This window comes from Ictidomys tridecemlineatus, chromosome 6, assembly GCF_052094955.1.
Source record: "Ictidomys tridecemlineatus isolate mIctTri1 chromosome 6, mIctTri1.hap1, whole genome shotgun sequence".
Classification (NCBI taxonomy): domain Eukaryota; kingdom Metazoa; phylum Chordata; class Mammalia; order Rodentia; family Sciuridae; genus Ictidomys; species Ictidomys tridecemlineatus.
In genome coordinates, this window is record NC_135482.1 from 130,535,082 (window position 1) to 130,562,419 (window position 27,338).

Genomic DNA, 27,338 nt, shown 5'->3' on the forward strand with positions numbered 1-27,338 from the left:
AAAAAGCATGCAATATATGACAAGATGATTTGAAAGCGCTTTCCATTGATGATTTTTTGGGTTAGATTATTGGAAAAAGGATAATAAGCGTTAAAATTAATAATTAATATATTGTCATCTGTGTACTCAGTTATTTTTGTCCAATTCAATTAATAAGATTGAGCCTTCTGGATTAAAATAAAGATATGTATCACCAAGACAGTTAAATTGTCTATATAGTAATTATGACTGGTGGCTCTAGAAGACAAAATAAAATACAGAAAGAATCTATGGGAATTCTGCATGTACCCTATTATCTTGAATAATAGAGGAAAAGGGGAGTCACCCTCCTCATACAGGAGCTCCTATTTTTTTGTTTTCCATAAAAGCGTTTTTGTAAATTAATGTTTAAAAATTCTGATTTTTTAATAAATTCCATCAAAGTAGTTTTTTGAGTTTTTTTGTAGTTTGATGCATTTAACAGAAACCCACTGAACAAAAACGTATAAACTAGATTCATTTGTAATTAAAAACAACAAAAATTAGCTTATTTTATGACCATAATTTAATTCAAAGCCTTGAAAAAGTAACTTCATGTAAATATGAAATTCAGGATCAATACATAAGGAATATAAGAAATCTGAGGAACATTTAAAAACTTCACAGATTAATATGTTTATTTTTTTTTAAATTATGAATGGCTTATCTACTTTTTACTAGCCTCAAAATAAAATAAAGATGTCTTTAAAACAACATCAACTTTCTATATTAAATCAGAATAATAAACTATTAGTTCATGGAGATAAAGATAACTTCATTAATGATAATAGGAAACTGGATCGGATATAAGTAATTTCCTACTCTTATCTTTTCAGTCTCAACTTCAAAAGAGTAATAAGAATCAGCTTTTCCTTCTGTTCCCTTTCAAGGCTCTTTGTAAATACTGAGGAAGTTTTTAGGAGCTAGGAGCTATGAAATCCCATGATGACCTTAGGAAAGAAATACATTACTGTATTTTTAAAATATTTACTTCCCCTATATCAACAATACTAAATAATTATCAGCAAAAAAAAAGTCATAAACTGAAACCCTACTCAATAATTAAAAGAATATGTTTGTGAGATTTTGTTCCTATGACATGTGCTTTATCTTCAAAAATTTAGGATACAACACTTGGACTCCATTTATTACCTGCAGAGTTTTAAACATGAAATAATAATAGTTTCACAATGCTAAATGTGAAATTATTTGCATGCTTTTAAGAATATAACTTAGTATATAAAAGTATAACAAAGTTATGTGGGTGAAATATTAACAAAAATAATCTTGGTGAAATACTTTTAACATAAAATGAAATTATAAAAGTGAATTCTATCAAAATGTCACCTAAACAGTCCTTGGAGAGCAGCAACCCCTCCCCGGTTTTCACACACGCCTTACCTGCTCCTGTAGCAAGTTGCTCAACAGGAACTAAGGCAGAACAGCACAAACCAGAATTTTCCAAGAAGACCATGGTGGTGTGTGCAAAAGGTGCAGTGTGCAAAAGAGGAAAATCTGGGTATGCTTGCCTACCTGGTGCGTGTACACTTGCGCGCGTGCCAGCATATACACACACATACACGTACACAAACACGACTTGAAATTATCAATAGCACATTTATAAGTCAAACTTTAACAAGAGAAACAAATGTATTTCATGTTTAATTAAACATGATTACTTCTTTTAATAATCACTTCCTTCATTAAATGTATCCAAATTACCTCCAAATAACATGAAAAATTCGTGAAATATTTGGAGTGATATTAGTGTAGTGGCACCCCCTTTCTCCATAGAAAAGTCTTAACTGGTCTTCTCCAGAAATCGTCACCATGGCTGATTTTAGGACTGTCAGCAAAAGAGTCTCTAAAAAGAGTTCAATGTAGATAAATTTCCGATTTTTGTGTCACCCTGTTTTACTTGGCTACTGGCCAAATCAGCACTCCAGGTGCTGGACACCCCCTTACTAGTTTTTCACAAACCTGTATCTAGTACAGTAGTTTGTAGAAATATGTAAACAGGCCTCAGGCCTTGAGCTGGGGCTTCACAGAGATGTCTACAGTTTTAAGATAAGAGAAGTTACCAATTGAGTTCCATGGTAACAGCTGGCAGGAGGGGGAAAGAAAGGGAAGAAGAAGCTCTCCCCTTCTCAGGTGTTGTCCTTGAAGGGTTAACTTGCCCAGGACAGTGAAAGAAAAAAAATGCTTTTATGTGAACTTCTGGAGACTGTAAACTTCTGAGCTCCTCCCCTTACATGCTGGATATAAAATTCTGAAACTACCTAAACTCGGGGACCAGGGGATTGATTGATTATAGCAAAAGCTGTGCCCTCTGAAGCTGGCTGCAGCCAAATAAAACTGTTTCCTGCTATCTTCGGTGCCTTGCCTCATTTGTCCCTACAACATTAGAACTCTAAAACTGAATAGGAATCATGTCCAAAACAATCTAGATTGTTAAACCAACAAATTAGAACTTTGTTACCCAAGATATGGAGTTCATGAAGGACTCTAAACAAGAATGCATTATATTATTGTTTATTTTGTTATGATTGGTTGTATTTTAAGAAAGTTTCTCTAGCAATAAAGATGGATAGAAAGCAAAAAAAGACAAGAACCAGGGGAAATATTTTTTCTTTTTCAATAATTACCTGAATGTACAAAATAACCGGTAGGTTTTTTGATGGCATAAGACTGCATGCTATATATACATATTTTATTTCTAAATGACAGTGCCGTAAATCTTCACTTGTAAGGATACTCAGCTTATAATGTAAGTAAATTTTATGACATTTTAAAATGGAAAGAAACTGAAATATTGTGTACCTTTGCACAATTGTCAATACCTTTAATATTAAACATGTAAACACATGCAAATACACATGAACGTATGCACACCTAAGTTAATTTAAGTTAGCAAAAGCACATTTATAAGTCAGACTTTAACAATAGAAATAAATGTATTACATATTTAAGTTAACATAATTGTTTCTTGCCTAAGAAGCAGCACATTCTGTATAGATTTTGAATAGAGAATATTTCATAGTATTTCTTTGCCTGTAGGTATAGTTATTTTTATATATGTTATTTTTAAGCTTTCTCCCAGTAATTTCTATAAATGCAATTAGATTCTCAATAATGTTATTCTCATTTGTTTACAAAAATATGCTCAATGCTTACTGCCAATAAATTTCACCTACATTTGATAAAATAATTTTATAAGATAAAAAAAAAACTCTAGGTCTGAAAAAATAATCCTAAGCAAAAGTGACTAACCAAAAAGTTCAAAAATAAAAGGCATTTAATAAGTAAGAATTCAGATTCCTTTTAGCCACCAAAATTAATATTTAAAAATATCAATAAGATAAACTGTGAAAGATAGGTATTTTCAAATTAAGCTATCTTTGGTATTAAAATCCTGTCAATTATAATACAGACCTACACAAGAACAAGAAACCCAATATGCCTGAGTTTTGTCTATATATATTAGTATTATAGTACTTCATATATGACAGTTGTAGGATCTGAGACAATTATCTAAACAGAAGCAGTAATAATTTTATTCCAATTTCAATAAACTAGGCCAAGATTTGACAGATTGAATGTAGTCCAGTAAAACTGCCTGGCAACACCAGTACAGAGTCTATATACAGCACAGATGAGTTGGGGTCTATAAAGATTAAGATCAGCCCCTGCAGTTAGTGCATGTCTATGAAAACATTCACAAAAAGAGAATAGAGAAAGGAAATTGGGTTTTGTAGTAAGGCATGTTTGAATTCAAATTTGTTTTGCCACTTAGCATTGAGCCACTTTGAGCAAGTTCTTCATGTTGCTTGACTTCTGTTTCCCTATTGGTAAACGTAGATAATAATCGCAGCTTCAAAAATTTGTTGAAGAGATGGAATAAGGTAACAAGATAGTACATCCAGCATGGATGCTGAAAGCAGTATTTGTTTATAAAAAAGCAGCTATTGCTATAGCTGCAAAGTAAATTGTCAAAAATAGACACAAATACTATTCAGGCCACAAAATACTGTGATTGTTTTGAAGAGGAGGAATAGAAAGAATTAAAGAGTGAAGATTTTAAAAACTTTAATAAAATCATCTTTGGCAATAGTTAATTTTAATGTATAAAATTGATGAAAAGGTAATTTTGGACAGAATAATAATTTTTAACAATGCTAGAATAATTGGATATTTTGACACAGGTGAGTGGTGCTCTTTAACAGGAGTGAGTTTGGGTCAATTCATGAAGAGTATTGAGAACCGCACAAGAAAATATAATTTAGTTCTTGATGTATCGACAGCAACAGACATGTTTTGAACAAGGATTATTAAAGAACATTTTCTCTTACCAAGGTTGTTTATCTCTTATTTTGATTGTTAAAGCTAATGATCCTGTTATCTCCCTAATAGGTCCTCTTGTCAAGTGTATAAATTAGAAAATCACATGTATTAAAATTTATTTAAATCCCATAGTATTACAAAATGCTTGTGAAAATTGCTCTTGTACCCGTTGCAACATTATTTCAGCTATTTTTTTCCACAAACATTCTGACATTGAGAACTAGTAGCCTTTAAACAATTTTTCAAAGGGCTTTATAAGGAAAAATATTCCTAAGTCTGAGGATGCAATGTTATCAGAGACTCCAAAACTTGTCTGAACTCATGATGAACCATTCTCCCTTTCTTTGAAAGCCCTCTTCAGTTCCTTTGGAACCAGCAACACTTCCTTGCCACTGCATAATAAACACAGGCTGATCCCCCACCCAGAGAACATTCCATGCAGAGAAAACAGCTGGGCTGTGAAAGAAAAGTTTGCGCACACGTTTCAGGATAACTTCCGATTAGATGTATCTTTAGATTATTCAAACCCACAATATTTCTGGCTTGAATGTGAAACATATTGAGTGTTGGAGGCAGGATGATTTGTTTCTGAATGCCAAGCTCTGTGTTCAGCCTAGCAGAAAGGCCTCTTATCCCTTTGGGCTCCCACAGGCTTGTGGAAGAAAAGTGAGTTGTGCATCACTGGTTTGCTGTGGTCTCTGAAACCATATCAAACTGCCTGTGTCATGCTCTTCATTCAACAGATGGAAAATATTGCCTTGCAGCTCCGTGCCAAGAAGGGAGGCTCATTGAGAGAGGTGAATAGGAGCCCAGAGAGGCGCACAGGCCGTGTGCATTCCAGTGAGGGGTTAACGGTCAGGAAAAGTGGTTCACTGAGGCAAGACAGAGAGAAATGGCCAAGCTGCTTTTGTGATTGATGATCAGTGGAATGCAAAGAAAGACGAGAAAGTAAGCAAAGAAAGACATTTAAGTACGGAACAGAGGCATTAATAAATAGTAACTATCACAACCAAGTCTAATGATGATTTATAGTACGGCTCTGAGGCAAATCCCTTCATCTGGGGTTGCTAATCACATACAAATCTTGGGAAAAGGCTAAAAAATAGCAAAGTTCACAACGACCACAAAGTTTCTTTTGGAATTTTGCTGCTTTTCTCTGTTTTTGTCCAATTCAATACCTAAAACCATCCATCTAGATACTATTGCATGAGGCCTATGTGGAACTGCAGTTAATGATTATTTCCACCAAGCAGAGTCATCTGCCCACTTCTTGCTAACTTCCAAGTTTTAAGTACATTATAATGTGGCCGCTTCTGTATTTTCCGATTTTATTTTCCTAATCATGTATCTCCTGTCATATCAGCGCTTCCACAAACTACAATGAGAAATACAGGCACAGCAAAGCAATTTACTCAATACCTTACAAATCTGGGTGATAGTGCTCAATAAACATTATTTGCTCCATGGAGAAGACTACACAGAAAGGAATTTACCCGACACCACAAGTGTGCGTTCCTGTCTGTGTATGGCCTACACATTAATGAACACATAGAACATTTTCAGGGCAAACTTCATAACAGGTAGCATCAAATTCAGGAAGCTGTTAAAAAAATTCCTGAGCACCTAATAATTGCCAGGAAGACATATAGGTTTTCTTCTGTTAGAATGGTTTTGTCAACATTGAAAGCCTCTTGTTATGAGGTGGAAAGTAGATGGGAGATAGATAGATAGATAGATAGATAGATAGATAGATAGATAGGTAGGTAGATAGATGATAGATAGATAGATAGATATATTGAATATGTGCACATGATATCTTTCATTCATAGTATTAGTAGTTTTTCAGTAAGTGCTTAATGTGTATCAGATACTTTGCATCTATTTACCTCTCCTGATCTGTATTTAACTCTATGAAGTAGGCTTCTTCCTCAGCTGCAATTTTTTTTTAACATGGAAATGGAGATATGGTTTCAAAATAAAAATATCACTAGCTGGCAGAGGTGAAGGGCCCACTGAAGCAGATACCAAATCCCATGTTCTTAACTACTCTGCAAGAGGTTTTGATTCAGTAAAAGGAATCAAACTATGAATTTAAATCTAATCACGTTAAGAGCACCCAAAAGGGGTTAAAGAGGATCTTTCTCCCCTTCTGACCTGGAGAATGCATACTCTTGAACCCGTTCAGTGCTAAGAGACTTAAATGGACTTGTCATTAATAATCTCTGTGCTTGGAAACTAAGAGGAAAATAGTGCCTTTTAGTTAGAAATGCTTAGCCATACTGCTTAGGCTCAAGTAGCTCAATACTGGGTTTACACACTCTGTGGAACAACCACCCAGTTTAACCTTCCCTTTTTTCAGCTTTAATGATCTTTACATTTCTTTATGGTCTTGTTAGTTGCTCACTTATGATATTCACCTCATTAAGTTCAATGTAAACAATTCAGCCTTTTATAATAATTTCAGATCAAATTCTGAAAAGTTAATATAGATATCTAGAACATTCACACGTGTGGGTCAATTTTGTATTTAGTAGTTAATTTGAAATTTAGTAGTTAATATATTTTAAAATATATTCATAACTAGAATTTGAATGAGATTTGGATTTGTTTTTTACAGACTGACCTTTAGTACATTACACCAATAAAGGCAAAAATATTCACTTAAGTTGTATACTGACACCTTTTTTATAGCAATCACTTATAAAATGAATAAACATTGCTGTAGTCATGGTCTTTTGGTTGTAAGAAAGAATTCCCTTTGTGACTTCAGGTAATGGGTGATTTTTGTACCAGAATCGGTATGGATAGAAGGAAAACTGCAGCCACCAATGTGGGTCCAGGTCTCACAGGAACCCAAGGCTATGGAACCATGGCCCATGAGGAAAATAGAATAGAAGGGTTACAGCAGGGTTAAGTGTTTCACTACCTAGAAAAATTTCCTTGCTGCCAAAACCAGGAATTTACTGATGAGGACTATTCTACTAATGGCAAATTCATCTCTGCCTTAAAGCTGTACCTGCATCTGTGTTGAATGCCTGACTACCTCTCCAGTACATACTCCTTTCCTCATTCAGCGTGTCTAACTCCTGGTTATTCTCATATTTTACAAGTAGAAAGTGTCTTTGGCTTTACTTGATAGATAAAAAATTAAAGATCTATAAACTCCTTTCTTGCTAAAGTAAACTAGCTTTAGTAAACTTGCTAAAGTAAACCTGCTTTCCTAATAAGCAACAGAAGAAAACTGGCTTTTTTAAAGTGCATTCATTATAACAAATCCCACTAATATGTATAATCATAACACACCAATAAAAAATAGTTAATAAATATTTGTGGATCTTAAAAATAAAACAAAACAAACAAAATGTATCCAGTAAATAACAATTCATCAGGAGTTAGGCACATTTAGACTGGGTTAAATCAAAGTTTCTCATTTTAAGCAAAGTCTAAGATCCATTGTATATTTCAATATACAAGATGTGCACTGAAACAACCAGATGCTTTTCTTGAAAGGGAAAGTATATGAAGACTCATTTGTCCTCTATTCCTTGAAGAGTCACATATGTGCCCTATGTGTAACAGCTATGTCAAATAAAGTGATGAAATTGTGCTAGGTTTTATAACCATCTATGGAAAAACATTTCAATTCTCCGATTACATAATGTGTGCAAGGATTATGTTGCTGTCATTATTGTTAAAACTGAGAGCCAAATAAAGTCTGGATAAAACTATGAGCACCAGCTATCCTGAGGGAAACTTCAGAGGGAACCAGCTACTAGATGGTGTGATTAGTCTTCTGCCCCTAAACCCAGAGCTGCAGACTGATTTGCATATCAGGAGCAGTTTCCTTTGGTTTCACCCTGCCCAGGCATAGTTCATCATCCCTCAGCTCCTAACACAGGTACTTGAACTTCACCTCCACTAACTCAAAAGCTTTGACCACACCTGTGTCTGGTTTGGGTCACTGTAATCCCTCCCCCACCATCCCCATTTTCCTTGACTATTCAAAACATTCTTTCCCAACACGAAAGAAAGAAAGAAAGAAAGAAAGAAAGAAAGAAAGAAAGAAAGAAAGAAAGAAAGAAAGAAAGAAGAAAGAAAGAAACAAAGAAAAAAGGAGACCAGAGTATCAGATATTCAAAACCCAGTTAGCTATTTTTCAGAATAGTACAGAGGAACAACCATAGTGAATATGCTTTCTACATGGCTGGAGGGCTGGTTTATGAAAGGGTATCAAATTGCAAATCTCTTTTGCTCATTCATAAGAAGGTTCCTTATTAAAAACTATTGTATCAAGTCAGATGTTGAATAAAAATGATTGTTTTAGAATTCTTTTAGATTTATTTTTATCTTAGAAATATTTAACCTAGGTACCTTTACTACACTTTTTGAAATCAGTTTGAGCATTAATTTTCAAGTTTTTTAAAAAAAAGGCATGTGTTTGCTTAGATGTCTGGAAAAGAAAAGATGAGAAAATCAAATGAGAAATTTCATGGTGTGAATATTGCCAAATATTCAATTGGTTAACATTATTCCCTTTGTCTATTTCTTTGAGAAACTTAGATATACAATTGCACATACACCTTTAGAGAACACAACTGTGAGACTGAAATGGGATAATTATTCAGCTAGTCAAAATTTGCTGCCTACATGCAGAACCTATAATACTGACTTTGATTATTTTTCAGGAGAAAATGAATCAGGTTTTATAGGCTCATGGATGAAGAGACTCAGCAAGCGCCAAGGCAATAAACTAGAATAGGAACAATGAAGGATATTAGCATTAAGAGTAAGTACACACAAGCATCAATACAGAGTATTGATGAGTTAGGATGATGTTTTAAGATGGCATTTACCATGAGACTGAGTAAGTTGTGAGATCCTCACAAGCAGCCCTTCCCTGATTCTTCTCAAGATACTCATCCCTCCACATCCAAACACTCATGGAAACACAGACACACACATACAAACATACACACAAATATCTCTGTGTATAATCACCATTTCCCTGCTGCGCATTCATGTTCTGAATTGGGGAAAAAAAAAACTTTTCCAATATACCAGGTAAGTTTGAAATATAAATGATTTGCAGAAGAAACTGCTAAATAAATTAACAATTAGGGAACTAGTGAAAATGAAATAAAAAGATTATAAGAAAATTATCTGTCACCTGTAAAGAAATGTCAGTAGATATTACACCTGCTGCAAACCAGGATGTTACCCAGGATGTTTGGTAAGCTAGATGAGGGTTGGGAAGAGATTTATGGGTGGAGCAAAAAGAGAATGAGGGAACTGAGCACACCCTACAGGGTGCACCATCTCCAAAATTAATATTTGATGACACTTTCAGAAAATGGCATTTTTATCATCTTTATTTTCATAGTTATTATACTTAATAACATTTTTAGAAGAGAAAGAAAAAATAATGATTCTGATGTTTCTTTTTGTTTTTTTTTACAACTTTTTTTTAATATTTATTTTTTAATTTTTGGTGGACACAACAACTTTGTTGGTATGTGGTGCTGAGGATCGAACCCGGGCCGCAAGCATGCCAGGCAAGCACGCTACCGCTTGAGCCACATCCCCAGCCCAAGAAATTTTTAAATAAACACAGCCCTTCTTTACAACTTTTGAGTAGAACATTGTCTTACATAATTTTCACATTGTCTTTATCCTCAATTGATATATTATCATATAAGTATTTCTTTGAATTCCTTCTAATTATTTATAGAGAGACAATTAGAGATAATCATATATATCTATGTATTTGAAAATCTAAAATTAGATTTCACATCTAGACTTCCAAGGGTTATTAAACAGCAACATTAAGCATAAATGTTTCAGCATGTGCTTTCACATTGACTGTCTTCCTTTATTTCCTTGCTGCTAATCCTTTCCTATTTCTTTTCACAGTTTTGAAAACACTATAGGTTTTTCTTAAATGCATTTTTTAGTTATAAATGGGCACAATACCTTTATTTAATTTATTTATTTCTATATGGTGCTGAGGATTGGACCCAGTGCCTCACACATGCTAGGTGCTCTACTACTGGCCCACAATCCCAGCCCTGGGGTTTGTTTTTGTGTTTGGGCATGTATGTGAAGGCATAGATAAAATATAGGAGAACTTGAAAACCAGTATCTTTTACATGAAATAAATTAGTTTTCATTTACAATGTGGTATATTGAGAATTACTGTAAATTAGAAAATTATGAGTGAGTACTGAGATTACCATTTACTTTCCTCCATCTAATTGACAAAAAAACCAAACAAACAAATCAACAGAGAAATAGTCTGAAAGGAAGCTACATAATTAGAGAGAAAAAGAATCATACAGTCTGCACTATCAAACCAAAAACAATATCCATTATACAATTTTGTTATATGCTAAGGGTATTGTAATTATTTCACATTCTGTGTCCCTACATCCCTACCTTCTTTCACTTGTGCTAAAGTGAATATGAAAGGTGAGTGATTTGGGTACAGTTTCTCCACATCCTTTCCATAGCATAGTATATGTTAAAACCACAGTAAACTGGGATTACTGTAAAAGATGTAAAATCTCTATGGCAAAGGCATGGACTTCTGAGGGGCCGAGGGGGGATGATAACAATTATAAAAAGAAGGAAGACATTAGAGGCAGAGGTGGTAAGCACTTTTGATGAAAAAGAAGTTACACATGGTGAAATACGAAAAATAACAGTAAATCTATAAGAGTTCAGACAAATGTGGTTTAATTCTGCAAATGAATGACTTGAGTTTTTCTGTCAAATCTCACCTGGTATAAAGATGATCGTGGTTTATCTGATGTCAAAGGCCAAAAGCAACAATGCTGATGGCAAATTTAGCATGTTTCAGGTAAATTCATTAATAAAAATTCTTTCAGAATTATTTTTTAGATCTTCTAAGAGTCCATATTAACGAAAATGATGTTGATGATGAAACATAGCTAGAGAAAAAGACATATTCTGTATCTACATTGTGATGAAGTAACCAATAAAAGTGGAAGTGAAAGAAAGCATTACAACTAAATCTGTAATACAAAAACTATCAGTCTATTTGAGCATATCCATATTATCGAGTAAATTCTTTCTTTTTGCAATCTGTTTTATGGATGCTGCAATGTTTCAGTTAGTTGGTTCTCAAAGTATGCACTCCAGACGGGGCAGCAGCATTCTGTAGACGACTGTCAGAAATGCCAGTTTTCAATCCTCACCCAGGTCATAGGAATCAGAAGCTCTGGGGTGGAGCCCAACAGTCTGTGTTTGAACAAGCCCTCCAGGTGATTCTGTCTCATGTAATTTACACCATTCACTAAGATAAATCTGCCAAGGAAGCTAAATTAATATCATTTTTTCAAATTGTAAAAGAATACTTAAAAAGGGAGAGGCACATTACAACATAAACTAATTTTTGTGCATATTTTTTACAAAGAGTTCTAACAAGGATAAAGAGCTACTGTGTCAAATAATGATACCACCTTAATTTTAGGGCATTTTACAGCAGGTATAAAATATTTTTTTCTTTAAATTACCTACTTTATTGTCTTAGAACAGTCCCAGATTATTGGTCAAAATATATCATTATAAACATCAAATTTATAACATATTGAACTCTAAAAACTGCTGGATATCAGAAAAATAATTTCCATAGATTAATGATGAAATAAGTGTGTGTGTGTATATATATATATATATATATATATATATATATATATATATATATATATATAAATTTAAAGGAATAAAGCTTCAAAAGGTACTTCTTTATTTCAACGAATGAAGAGTCTGGATATATTTGTTGCTTTTCTTTTCTTTATTTCTTTTTTCTTTTCCTTTTTTTTTTCTAATCTTCACCTTGAAGCATCTGTGATTACACTCAGGGATATTGTATAGAGTGATATTTTTTGGCCAAGGGACAAATCATTTTAACCATATTACTGATCTTATATGACCACATTCTTCATAAGGAGAATTCTGAATGAAGCTTTAATGCTTATGAATACTTTCAGCTCCATGGCCTATTTGCTATCCCTAGGAGGTGGCTATTTAATCTGTCAAACATTTGTAAAACACCAAAAGCAGAGTGGCCTTTGACCTGGATCACTAAATAGGCACCCCATTCTGGTGACTTTTTGATTTTACCCAGCAGGTCCCGTACATTTGTATCATGCCTTATGAAGCATTCAGGCAGAGTATGATCTTTGACTTCTGACCACCTGTGTCCCATACTTTTTGTGTGAAAGAAATAAATGACAGGCCTGGAGATTAAGTCCAGTGCTCCTTTTTTATTCAGGTGTATTGCCAGCTGAGTTGAATGACCCACGGGTGCCTTAATTTATAATTTTTTTTTTTGCCCTTATAACTTGTAGCGATACATGTGTTACTGACAAATCATACTAACGTTCTGTGTCACAAATGGGTTCTATTCTTTGGTAAGTAAGTATACCAATCCAATAATAAAAAAAAAAAAAGAAGCTAACATATTACATGTGCAAATGCATTTACATTCTTAATTACTGCATGTGTTTTCCATATTAATGTCACCATCATTGTTTTTAAATCCAGGATCTTTGACATTTTGGAATGCTTTCCAGGGGTTTACAAGGGAGTTTTATATATTACTATTCCAGACCAGTCTTAGAAATAACACTTGGAGATTCTATTGTGGACAAATTTCATTTTAACTGTTCTAAAAATTTCCATGAGAATCAACAATAAAAGAACCTTGTCACTAAAGCATAAAATATGTTTCTCTTCAGTCACTTATCATTTTAATTAAATCATTCAAAGATAATTATTGAATTTCTGCTATGGACCAAAAATTATGCCATCTATCATGGGAAATAAGACATGTTTCTTTCCACCAAGAATTTGACAAAGGAGTTAAGATAGAAATACAAATAACTAGAGCACGAATCAGATTGTGTAAATTCCAAATCAGAAGTTCAAGCTATGGTTGGCTTGGCTAACCAAGACCAGGAGAGGCTTTACGGAAGAGGTGGTGGTAATCCTAGCACTTGAATAATATATTGGACATGCTATATATAGTGAGAAAATAATCTAAGTGGGAGTGAACAGCATAAATCATCAAAGAATGAAAAAAAAAAGAGGAAAGAAGGGCTCTGTTTACAAAAGAAGTCCATATTAATTGATTATTAAGACAAGTGAAGAAGAGTCATGAGACTTAATAAGAAAACATAGAACTGTATTAAGGAGGATATTGAATATCATATTAAGAAATTTTAATGCTCTAATAATATGCGGTTGAGTCTTCTGATTTTTTAAATCAAAGGAATAAATTTTGACTAGATATTTTTAAAAAAAGATCGTATCAGTAAGAAAGATCACTGTTGTTCGAGTCATGTAGAGTCGATTCTTATTTCCAAGTCTTAAATTGTCAGTGATGTCAGTAAACATGTTTGTTCTTGTGCCTCAATTTCCTCCCTTGGAAGAGTTAGATTGCTTTGCTATCATACTCTTGTGAGGATTTATTCAGGTAATACATGCAATGTTTCCCGGTGGAATATCTGGGCTAGAATAAATGAAGAAAAATATTGCTTTTCTCTGTTTTTCTCCAGGTATTTAGTGCGGGGTGGGGGAGATTAAGGAGTGGAAGTAGGAACATAACATGTAAATGTGAACCAAAGTGATAACAATTTTAGTATTTGGTTTTAAATACACATTTCTAGAAAACACAAAGACCCACTCACATGCTTACAGTATATAGATGCAATAGAATATTTATTTCATCTAATTTTCCCTACCTCATTTCAACATCATTCATGGATGAAAAGTTGAAAGTTATAGTTTAATTTCAAGTCACAAGTCTTACCCACATAGATAATCTGCTCCAATATTTGATTACACAAACCAAATGAATCTGCTCAGTAAATACTCTGCTTTATGTCTCTTAATTTGCATAAGACAGCAACCTCTTCGACTTTGGCAGAATTCCAAACAGTGTTTTAATCCTCTGAAGAATTTTCCTTCCTTGCACATACATTTATATATGAAGATGGTATTTTATATAATTTTTGCATGTCTATGTTAAATAGCATATTCAGATAAATCGATTGTAAACAGAATGTCACAACACAATTCTCAATTCACACAGAGCAATTTCAAACATGTCCAGTATGGATTTTTTTTCTACTTCACAAATCAATGAATGCATGAAAAGACCAAATATACATCACTGTGAACCAGTGAGGGTCTCCTTTCACACTATCTGATTTAGCATCACATTTACGACATCCTCCAGCAAAAATCACTTTTTGCAAATTTCCCTACCTTTTTGAACATTGAGTCATTAATGAATAATGTCACTTCTGTGGAAGTCACCAACTCTCAGTCAGAAAATATTATCTGGAAGTTGTCATGGTAGGAAAAAAAGTGTAAATAAATATAATAATAAAATCCAAACACTTATGTATATTTAGTTATGTCCTGGATATTGCCAAGTCTTAGTCTCAAAATTTGCTTTTCCAAATATTCTCCGCTCATAACCCTCTTCACAATGCCCAGGTTTTCTCTTATGCATGTCCCATATTGTAAAATGAAGCTGATGAGAATGTGACATCCGCAGCCTGACTGACGGAAGACAACAGTGACAGCAGAATATGATGTGGCCTCAGACTAAGAGTTAAGGGACTGAAGGTTGCAGCCAGAACCTCTGTACACAGTTGAAGCACATCCAATTTGGGGAAACATAATCTTCCCTTTGTCTTCAAGGTACTGCCTCTTGTATTTGTGGTTCTATCTACATAATCTACATGTACATATGAAATAGCATAACCATTTAATCAATTGTTAAAAGAATGTTACGACATAATTTTATCTTTGCCTCTCTCCCCACCTTTCGTGTCTTTTATTCCTTCTCCTTTTTTAATGTTTGAAGGATGAGCTTTGCTATAAGTGCTACTAAACTTAAATGTGAGGAATCTAGATGAAGATGAGACAAAATTTTGATACACAAAATCATGATACAGTCCTGAACTCTTAACTTAAACACTGGTGATGAGGTCAATGACATACATACTTATCTATATATCTATTTCTTTCTTTCTTTCTATCTATCTATCTATCTATCTATCTATCTATCTATCTATCTATCTATCTATCTATGACAATACCCACTTCTGAATCTTGTCAATTCTCAGGAATACCTGATGGGTCTCTGCTTATCCTAAAGAAGACGAGAAGACTCACTTCCAGACTTAGAGATTTGAGTTAGGACATTGTTTAGATACATGTGGCAGTTCTTGTATGGGCATATCTTTAGTGAAGCCTGGGATCAATTGGTTGCCTAAGAAGACAGAACATGTTTCATTCATTTTCTGAGCTGCCAATCTATCCTGAACAAATTTGCAACCACAGGTCTTTTCTGCAAGAAAACGAGTCGTGCATCAATCTTCACCAGGGAAAATTGTTTATACAGGAGAAATTCTGCACGGAAGTACATTCTAGAAATATAGCAATCCAAATGATTATGTAAATATACTACTATATCTGACTGAAAATGGATGGACAAAGGAAGGCAGTGTGATGGTGGGAGGGTGAGATAGATAACCATTCTTTAACCTTAATTTCACTTCCCTCCCTGCCCTTCATAAGTTTTCTTTCCCTCCTTCTCTAATGGTTGAAGGATGGGAATTTTATGCACATTCATGATACAGACTTGTTTCTTAATTTCCACACTGCCAAAGATTTCCAATGATATATACATAGACGTCATAGACGTTGTTTGGGACAACACTCTAAAATCAGGAAGTTGTTGTTTTTTGTTTTTTTGTTTTTCATTTTCCAGAAATCATGATATCACTCTCTGTTTAAAGAAGAAAGTTTCCCAAATTTGAGAATCACTGGTTTAGTTCATTAGTAAAGAAATCTCATTCAAGACTGACCCTAATCCCCTGCCCAGTTACTTCCTAGCTGTGTGGTCTTAGGCGAAGCTTGAATCTTTGCTTCTTTAACTATAAAATGATTAGGGCTGTTGTGGAAATATCGTGAGTCAATACCAAATGCTCACCATGTAATGTTTAATGAATATTACCTTTTCTTATTAATACTTCCCCCATTTAATTGCAACCACTCATTACTTTTGTAAAGTGGTTTGTTATAAAATAAATAGCAGTGGTATAGAATACAATAAAATTTCTTACATACTCTAAGGGTTAGCTTTGATGAATGATAAAAATAAATGATAAGGGCCTCTAATATATTCATAAGTATTTTGAACTTTCCAAATTAAACATTTTGGCTAAATAATGGATTTATCTAGTGACACATGTTTAAAGAGCAGAAATCTCAGTAGAGAAGACCATCAGCTACAGGGAAAGCAAACAAGAGTTTAACAAAATATGGTGTCACCGCAGGGAAATGTGTAATTATCTGATGGCCTCCACTTGCTGTGTTCTAAAAAAATGATACCTTGAGAATTAGTTTAAAACAAGAAACAAAAGCTGAAAATTGAAACTGAGATGAGTGAAGTCTCTAAATTCTCAGAGATTAGATTGCATAACAGGATTGATACCATAAAATCCAAACCAATAATGAAGTTGGAATGATTATAAGAATGCTTTTGTGGCAATGCACAATATTTTTTTTTCTACATTGAGGGGAAAAAATAGATAAACTCTGCTAAAATATCTGTTTAAGGAGAATATTTCAACGGAACCGTTTTTTTCTGCTTCCAATAGTTTTTCTTACAAATAAGAAATAAGAGTATTATGTAGTAACAAGAGGATTTGATTCATAAAGTCATTTTATAATTGCTTGAGACTTAATCTTGGCTTAATGTCTCTAAACCTTGGTAAGGAATGTCAGCAAGAGGAAAACAAGACAATTTCCTTAAAATAAAAAGAATTCTCTGTCCTTAAAGTTAAAAAGTATCACTGAAGCTGATATAAAAGCGGGAGCTGAATAAAACTCTGTGAAAGACACTCTGGATGGTCAACTTGATTGGATGAAGAGATGCCTAGGATTAAGAGACTTCTGGGTGTATCAATGAGGGAGTTTCCAGAAATGACTGACATGTGGAACAGCAAATTTAGGGGGGAAACTGCCCTGAATGTGGGCAGCACAGTCCTATGGGCTGGAGCAAGGAGCAAGCTAACACAGACAAAAGCTCCTTTCTTATTCAGCAGGACTTCTATCTACTGCAATCATCTGAGGAATCCAGCTCCTTCTCTTCTCTCAAGCAGAACTGCACCAGTGATTCTCCAGAAAGTTTCCAGGCCTCCTTCCACCTTAGACAAGGACTGTATCTTTGGCCCCTCTTGTTCTGAAGCTCCAGCTCCTTGGACTGAACAGCTACTGGTTCCTATGGCTATCCGTGTGTGTGTGTGTGTGTGTGTGTGTGTGTGTGTGTGTGTGTGTGTGTGTGTCCTGTTGATTCTGTTCTTCTAGAGAACCATGAGTATTATAGGCATGTATATATTATAGTTGAGGAGAAGTTAAGTGTGTTAGTCCAATTTTGCGTCAATGTGACCAAAATATCCAAAAAGAATAACTTAGAGGGAAAAAAAGATTATTTTGGCTCATGGTTCCAGAGGTTTAGTCAGAGGTTTAGTTCATGGTTGACCAAGTCTATTACTGTGGGCCCAAGGTATGTCAGAACATGATGGTAGAAGGACATGGAAGAGAGCACTGGTCCATTAATGGTAATCAGAAAGCAGGGAGATGGCACGGGGAGGGAGCCATGGGGAAGCTGCACACCTCCAGCCATGCTCCACCTGCCTAAAGTTACTATGTGGTCAGTCCATTTAAACTGGAATGGACTGATCAGGCCACAGTGCTCACAATCCAGTCATTTCATATCCCAACTTTCCTTCTTTATAACATAGGAGCTTTGGGGGGATACCTCATATCCAAACCATAAGAAAGGGTTCTGTAACCAAACAGAACTGGAATTAAACAGATATGAGACATCAACTCAATTTCTCTGATTCTTCATTTTTATGATCTGTAAAGTGGAATAACAATACCTGTTTCACATGATTCTCTGAGGACAAAATGAAATGAAAAATGTTTAAAATGGTAATAACATTTTTAACATTTATTATTTATTATAGTAAGTATTGGACTATTGGGATTTACGTGTTACCTCATCCCATCATACCCCTCATTGAGCCTTGATAACATAGTGAGATAAATGCTCTCATTTCTCCGTTCTACATAGGAGGAGATAGGAACACAGGGTTGTTAGTCAAGGATGCCATGAAGAGATCTGGATATGAAACGAAGCCAGCAGCTCCAGAGCCCATGCTATACACCTTCAATATAAAACAGAGAGAAAGAAACAAGTAAACAAACTTTTTAAAACACATAAATCTGTATGTATTGTAATTGTTCCTGCATATTATGATATTTATTTCATTTATTAATAAAAATAAAATTAGTTAATATGGATATTGACATAAATAGATACCACAGTTATCAATGATAAAAAATTCACCAACTTATTGTAAGATTTTTAGGAACACCAACCATAAACTATTTTATTCATTTACTTTTTTGCGGTGCTAAGGATTGAACCCAGAACCTGGTGCATGCTAGGCAAATGCTCTACCACTGAAGTACATGCCCAGTACAACCATAATTTTTTTTTTAAAGAGAGAGAGAGAGAATTTTTTAGTATTTTTTTTAGTTTTTGATGGACACAACATCTTTATTTTATTTTTATGTGGTGCTAAGGATCACACCCAGTGCCTCACGCATGCCAGGCAAGAGTGCTACCACTTGAGCCACATCCCCAGGCCATAATCAAAAATTTTTAATGTAAACTTATCCTATTTCCACTTTAATATATAAAAGTGCCAACTATAAGACCACAGAAAGTTAATTTTTATTTATTTATTTATTTATTTATTTATTTATTTTTCAGCAGACACATCATCTTTGTTTGTATGTGGTGCTGAGGATTGAACCCAGGCCGCACACATGCCAGGCAAGCACACTACCGCTTAAGCCACATCCCCAGTCCCAGAAAGTTAATTTTTAAAACATTAAAGTATATTTTATACATCAAATAGTGTAATGCATTACTAAATTAAAAAAACAAATAATTCCATGCTTGAATATAGAAAATAGTAATCATTTGTAAAATAAAAATTAATTTATTTAATTTATTTTTTCTCCATTCAAACCTTAAAGTTTTAATTTTTCTTTTTTACATTGGTGTGTAATGCACAATAGGGGGAATTGTTGTACAAATTCATACATGTGCCCAATAGAACAATACAATTTGGTCAATTAAAGTACTTCCCTTGCCCTCACTTTCTCCCTCCCTCTGGTCCCCTTCTTCTATTCTATTGGTCCCTTTCCATTTTCTTGATATCTTTCCCACAATTTCTCCCCGTCTCTCTCTAACTTCCACATTTAAGATAAAACATACACCATTTGACTCTTGAGTTTGGTGTATTTCACTTAACATAATACTCTCAAGTTATATCCATTTTCCTACAAATGACATAATTTCATTCTTCTTTATGGCTGAATAAAACTCCATTGTGTATACGTACCATATTTTCTTTACTCATCATTGACTAACAACAAGGTTGGTTCTGTGATTTGCCTATTATGAATTGTGCTCTGATATGGCCATAGAATGCTTATTTTAATTATTTAGGATAAATACCAAGGAGAGGTAAGGCTTTCTCAAATAGTGGTTCCATTCTCAGACTTTTGAGGACATTCCATACTGATTTTCATAGTGATTGCACTAATTTACAATCCTACCAACAGTGTAAAGATGTTCCTTTTTTTCTATGTTAATCCCATCAGCTTTCCAATTATTTTTATTCTCATGACTGCCTTTCTAGCTATGTTGAGATATATATGAAATCTCAGTGTAGTTTTGGTTCACATTTCCCTAATTGATAAAAATATTGAACAGTTTTTCATGTATTTGTTGGCACTTTGTATTTCTTCTTTTGAAAATTGTCTGCTTAATTTATTTGCTCATTTGTCAATTAATCTGGTTACTTGGGGGGATTTTTGGTGCTAGGGGTTTTTTTTTCAGTTATTTGTATATTCTGCATATTAATCCGTCAAACGAGTAGCTAGCAAAGATTTTATCCCATTCTCTAGCTCTATACCCCATTCTATAGCTCTTTTCACACTTTGTTTCCTTTGCTGTGCAGAAGCTTTTTAATTTGATGCCATTTCATTCTTGGCATTATTTCTTGAGTTTTCGGAGTCCTAGGGACTAAAGTTCTAAAGAAGGAAGTCATTGTATGCACATATATTTTGGAGTGTTGACCCTACATTTTAGCAGTTGCAAAATTTCTGACATAGTTCTTAGGCATTTGATACATTTTGAGTTTTACTTTTTGTGCAGGGTAAGAGGTAGAGATCTAGCTTCATTCTTCTACATATGTATAACCAGTTTTCCCAGCAACATTTTTTTAAAGGATATCTTTTCTCCAACATATGTTTTTGGTTTCTTTCACACCTCAACATATTTTCTTTTGCATACTTTTGAACCAAGTTCATCTCAAATTCTTTATTGTCATGCAAGAGCTCATGATAAGCCAGAACATCTACATAAAAGGAAGTAAAGATGAATTTGACCATGCATATTTTCTCATTTTCTATGCTTAATATTAGCCAATAGAGTATAGGGATCCTAAAAGGATCTATTTAAGAGAAATTGTTTCTATTTGAGAGAAAATGAGGTTGGAAGGGCCCATTCAATCATGTTTAAATGGCTACAAGTTATCACTACAAATTAATTTACTAGAATTTTGGAATTATATCTCAATCTCAAGCCCTTACTTTATGATATAGCATGGTAAAAAATATATACTTCACTTGTGTCAGATACTTCTGAGCTGATATTCATTCACTGGACCCTTATAACATTATTAAGTGGACAAATACCACCTTATGAAGTCTCCTAGGAAGTAATTCTGGTATATATATTGTCTGCAAGGAAAGTCATGTAATCAATAAGTGTGCTTTTTAAAAAATTTTCTAATTATAGCCAGTTTTATTTTGACTTATATTTATAAATTTATATCACCTATGATATTTTATATTGATATCATTTATTACTTATTTCTCTAAAATATTAAAACCATAAAGATAAAAATGTAAAAAGAATTCTGATGGGACATTTCATTGTTCATTTTAAAAATCTAAGAAAGGCTTTGCTAAATAACTCTAAAAGTGTGCTTGTCAACCCAAAGATAATTTTATGCAAAAAAAAATTTCTACTCATATTTACAATAGTATGTACCAAATAAATCCCTTGCATTCTTTTTCAATTGTAACGAGTACTTAAATGTTTCTGTTATGTAAGGCCCATAGTTCTTCGTAATATGCAGCATGCTTTAAAAAAATTATACAGTCCAGTGTGGGAGATGTGCATGATGAAAGTACTCATTATCATACCCGAGATACGATAAATCACTGGAAAGAAAACAATTACGTCCAGATGGGTCCAGAAAAGGCTTGTAGAAGGAGATGGTGTTTAAACCAACCTGTGAAGGATGGAAGGTCTCTTCTGAGGCACGTTCTTAAACATATTTATGTTACGTATCTGTTAAAACATTTTTCTAATCTGTATTAGCTAGTATTATCTGAGCCATATGTTTAGCATCCCTTACTTTGCCTATTTTAGTCACCATACATATTTAACTTTTATGAAATAAGCTTACTATTGGAATTTTTGTTTTTATTTGCTGTCCAGAATCAATAATATATTTACAAATGGTTCATATTTCTTCCTCTTTGAAGGAAAAAAGTATCTCTCATTAAGTAAATATTAAAGGTTTATGAAAAAGTCTTCACATCCAGTTTTACAATTAATTATTAGTTATTAATAGGTTACTCCTTGTATGATGATATTAACAGTGTCAATTTTTCATAATGCAAATTTTATGGTTATTGAACTTCTTGAATAAATCAAACATTAGTTTGGTAATATAATTTAACATATGCATGCTTTTAAATTAGAAAAAATCATAGCCACATTCTCACCATAAAGTAAGCACTCAATTATTACTCATTAGATTAATTTAAAAATTACAAGGTATACACTTGATTAGATTCTTCTTGGAGCCATTTTTTTCACACAGTTTGCTACTATCAAAAGCATCCATATTGGGCTGAGGTTGTGGCTCAGTGGTAGAGCACTCATGAGTCACTGGGTTCAATTCTCAACACCACATAAAGATAAATAAATAAATGTATTATGTTCCTTTACAATTAAAAAATATTTTTAAAAAGCATCCATATAAAAACAGTAAAGGATTTGAGCAAAAGGTTCCCCCATATCTTGCACATATGATAAGCTATAGTAAATATCTGTGCATATCTTTACCAATGAACTTCCAATTGCTTTGGTGAATGTGTGAATATGGATTTTTGTTCACATTTTCTTTAAACAGCATTTCCCTTGTAAAGGTCTGAGATATAGTTCATACCTAATAAATGCCTATCTCATTTCCCACTTTAAAGGTTAGGTGCAAATATCCATAGTTAGGACTATAATGAGGGTAAAGTGAGATAATATATGTAGAATGTGTTTATGATTCTAAATTGTGAATGTGTCTAGTTGGAGGGGATTTTGCCATTCCCCATATCTTAGAATCCACCAATGATGAATATTACCACCACACATACAGGAGTTTGGAGAATCTAAGGCAGCAGTATAAAAGGAATACTTAGCTAATGTGGATTTAAAAATGAGGAAAACATAGAGACTTTCATCATAGCAAATATGGTAAAGGCAAATTTGCTAAAGGAGGCTCAGTTTGGAAGAATAAAAACTTCTTGTCTCAAACATGCCACAACACAGGTTCCAGAACAACCCATTGCCCATACCCATATCATAATACTTACAATGAAGTTGAATAGACTGAATGATCAACACCTGAGGTCAAGGAGGGTCAGCACTATGAAGAGGAAAGAGTGTGCCCAAAAGAGAGTCAGGTTAGTTTCCCATCCTATGCGGAAATGGGTTGCCAAGAATTATAATCGTGAGAAGTAAGATTAAAGATGCCCCTCTTTTGAGAAAAAGGTAGAAGAGGGAACAAACCCCAGGATAGCAACTATGATGAATATTGATTAGGTCAAAGATCTGACTGGAACATCTGTGAGTTTGCAATAGTACCTAAGCATGACCACCCTTCTCTTATGTGACTTCTCAGCAGGGTTTGGCATCATTGCTCAATCCCCCTTGAAAGAATTGTGCCTCTGGAATATAATTTCTCTTGCAATTCTGGTATCTACTTCTTGGCTGTTTCTTTGAAACTTCCTTTTCCATAACTTTCTGTTTCCTTAAACTAATTTACAGGGGATTTTAATCCAAACATGTGCTTTTCTGGTGTATTACTGAGCAAGTCTTAATGACAGTAAAAGAGCAGACAAGGATCCAACACAAAAATTACACGTGTTAGATAAGAAACATCTGAAGGACGTTAGAGCATTCTAATACGTTTCACAAATTCAAAAGAAATTTGAAGAGAGAAAAGTTGTATGAGAATTTATAACTCATTACCAGTTCCATACTAAGTATGTCAAATTCAAAATATCCACATAGGAGCAGTCAGCATTACATTCAGCTGTGCGCAGTAATTTATACAAAGCACTCCATCATCATCAGTTAGTCATACCAAATTAATGTTTCCAACTTCACTTTTTGTTTTTATAGTTTTGACTTAACTTTTGTTTTTTAGTGGTGTCAATAACTGTAAGCGTAAGAAAGTTTTACCTGACTTTATACTGGATCTACATTCAAAATATTCTTGAAAATTATATACAGTAATTCTTGGATTCTATTGTAGTCTTTCTGTCATGTTTCTCATATTTGAAGAGTATTATATAGACGTACCATCATGTAAATTAGTTACTTCGTGTTATAGAAATGTCAGTTCCTATGGGTGGTGATGATATTAAAAACTGATTGCTCTTTCAATAACATGAACTCTGATGAAAAAGTACTTTTGACCTTGGCAATGATTTTAGCATTATATTTTAATTATTTATTTATTATTGTATTGTGTTTGTTTGTTTGTTTGTATTTCAATCCTGGAGACTAAATCCAGGAATGTTTTATCACTGAGCTACAGCCCCAGCCCTTTTTACTTTTTATTGTGGGACAGTCTTACTATGTTGCTCAGGCTGGCCTCAAAATTACCAAGGCTGGCTTGATATTTCACCTACCTCCAGCCTCCCAAGTAAATGGGATTATAGGCATGTACCACCACACCTGGGTAGTGTTATATTTTTTAATTTAAATTTTCAATAGTCTGCATCATGTGAAAAAACTTTTTCTAATTATCATTTTCTAAGTCACAGAAAAAAATGTCAAAAATTTGTAAAGAAAAAATATCTTTGTGTCTTATAACCTAATGTCGTCATTTTAAAATGTTAATATTTCTAACATTACCATATATTATATATATAATAAAAAGTTAGTGGTTATTTGGTCAGAAACTATTGATTACCTAATGTTTTCAAGTACTTTAGTAAATGGTGAGAAACAGATTGAATCAGCTAATAAGACAAACTTTTTTTTTTTTCTCACACCTACCTATCACAATCACCTTTCTGACACCCCCTCCCCCACATCCCTTATCCTGGATTTTTTTTTTAATTTTTTAATTTTTTATTTTTTTATTGGTTGTTCACAACATTACAAAGCTCTTGACATATCATATTTCATATATTAGATTGAAGTGGGTTATGAACTCCCAATTTTACCCCAAATGCAGATTGCAGAATCACATAGGTTACACATCCACAATTTTACATAATGCCCAATTAGTAATTGTTGTATTCTGCTAACAATAAGACAAACTTAACTGACTTTGAAGATATAATCTGAGGGTGACAAACTCAGAAACTGACAACAGAACTGTCAAAGCCATATCATTGCAGTGACTTTAGGAAAACCTGCTTTTCATAAAATTCCACTATTCTCATTTGGAAGTTGATGTTGGCTTCTTGAATCTTTCTCACTGATTGCCTTCTCTCTAAATGTCTAGTTCATCTTTTTCATGTCTGTGTCATTGAACATGGTAGATTTCTTTGAATTTTATAAAATACCCAATACAGTACCTAACATATATTAGACAAGTATTTTAAAAATAAGCTAGTGAATTTTCATTGCCTAATATATCTACATCTATGTATATGTACAACTATGCATGTACTTATGTACATTTCCCCATAGTTTTTAGAGTACAAATGAGAGGAGAAGTCATTTATGTAAGGTACAGAGCTGATTGTCAGGGTTTGCCATGACATTTTTTAGCACCCTTAACACCAGAAGAGAAGAAAGTATTCAACAGTGGTTAAATTCTCAGACCAATTATAATTGGCCTATACATCTTTGTGATTATAACAAAAGTCAAATTTAGCTATTCTAGGGACATGATTACTATGATTTATTCTCTTTATTGTCCTTAGATGCTTGCTTGAGGAACTGATCAGGATTAAAATAGTCAATTCTTACTTCCATCTATCTAAACATTCTTACCTTGATCCAGAATTTTGAAACAAAAGCAATTTTATTACATTCACATTGCATTGTGATGCTTTTACTTTCTTGATGTAAAAATTTTCTGATTCTATTCTCATTTCTCTTCTTAACCTGAAAATTCTTGATAAACATTTACAGCCTTCTTGTTTCAGATCTTTCCATCTTTGAAAGTGATCCTTATTTTGTCATAGCTTAGACAAAGGTCTGTTTAAGGAGTTCTTCTGTAAACTCTATTATGTTCTCACTCCAAATATTATGAGATTGGAAATCAAAGAGGAATCAAAGACAACTCTTCTAAATTCTGATCTTCATCTACCCAGGTATTTTAAAAATACCGTATCAACCTATCCTGACAACTATTAAGCATTAACCATTTTATAAGTCAAGTAACTATTCTAGCAAAATGAAAGCAATAAGTACAACAAGTAAATGAGAACTTTTCTAAGACATGAAAATAACTTTATTGCCTGTAATTTACTTTAAGTGTTTCAATTGCAAAGTTTGATCTTAACTCCAAGATGATGCTAGCTTAACATATCTGGTGGAAAAAGATAGAACAACAAAAAAATAAAGGATAGAGCTCTTGAGTTGACTGACAGACTGAACATGTTTTCAACACTATTGCAATTAAAATTTTACTTATCGTTATGAAAATACTTTCATAAAATTAATAAATAAATACCAGATTCTGTCCATGCTTCATAATGATGTTTCTTATCATAAAACAACTAAAAACCTTGCTAAACACAAATATTCTAGACAATTCCCTCACTGTATCATTAATAGTAATAGTCTCTGGTTTCCTTTTTTTGATTCAGATGAAGCACTAAAAGAAAGACCACAAATTCAGAAACTGCTTTATGTAGCATAAGGTTCTACAGCTTTTTCTATGAAACGGAAAGCAATTGAATGTCTCCCTGACTTTATTGAAATTTTTTATAAGTCTAGACAAAAAACTACACAGAAACTGCTTACAACCCCATAACTACAGAACAAAATGCATGCAGCATGACTCTCAATGGAGAGTCCATAATTCCAGACCCCTGGTTCTGAGGAGTAGACTATTTGTTTGTTTGTAAGTTAGTATTACAAACATTTTTAAGTGCTGATATAAAAACTCACTAAAATGGAGATTTCATCAACCAGTTAAAGTATGTTTAGTATTATTGATCGATTTTATGCTTTAAATTCACTTGTAATACAGTATTATAAGCTAACATTTTGATATTTTCCTTTTATACAGTAATTTATTAATGTTTAAATAGGATAACTATTGCATAAGAATAAATGATATCTTAAGTAATTTTCATAAGCTCAGAATATTTACATTAAAAAGACAATCGATAGAAAGACAAGGACACTGAATGTTGGAAAAAATAAATGCCTTTGTAAATAATCGGTACTATTATGATGATTAGTTGACCCTCCAGACATCTGAAATTTAACAAAGAAGTGTTAAATTAAATCTATTTGGCTTTAATAAAGTTTG

At 33.4% G+C, this 27,338-nt stretch overlaps 1 long non-coding RNA gene across 1 annotated transcript in view; it reads right to left on the reverse strand.

Annotated features, from left to right (window-relative positions):
- Positions 1-17,718: 17,718 nt before the first annotated feature.
- LOC120888416 (uncharacterized) overlaps positions 17,719-27,338 on the reverse strand; it is a 69,589-nt gene continuing 59,969 nt past the window's right edge. The window contains exon 3 of the long non-coding RNA XR_005732042.2: positions 17,719-18,632. This is a non-coding gene — a long non-coding RNA (uncharacterized LOC120888416). The remainder of the gene's footprint in view (positions 18,633-27,338) is intronic.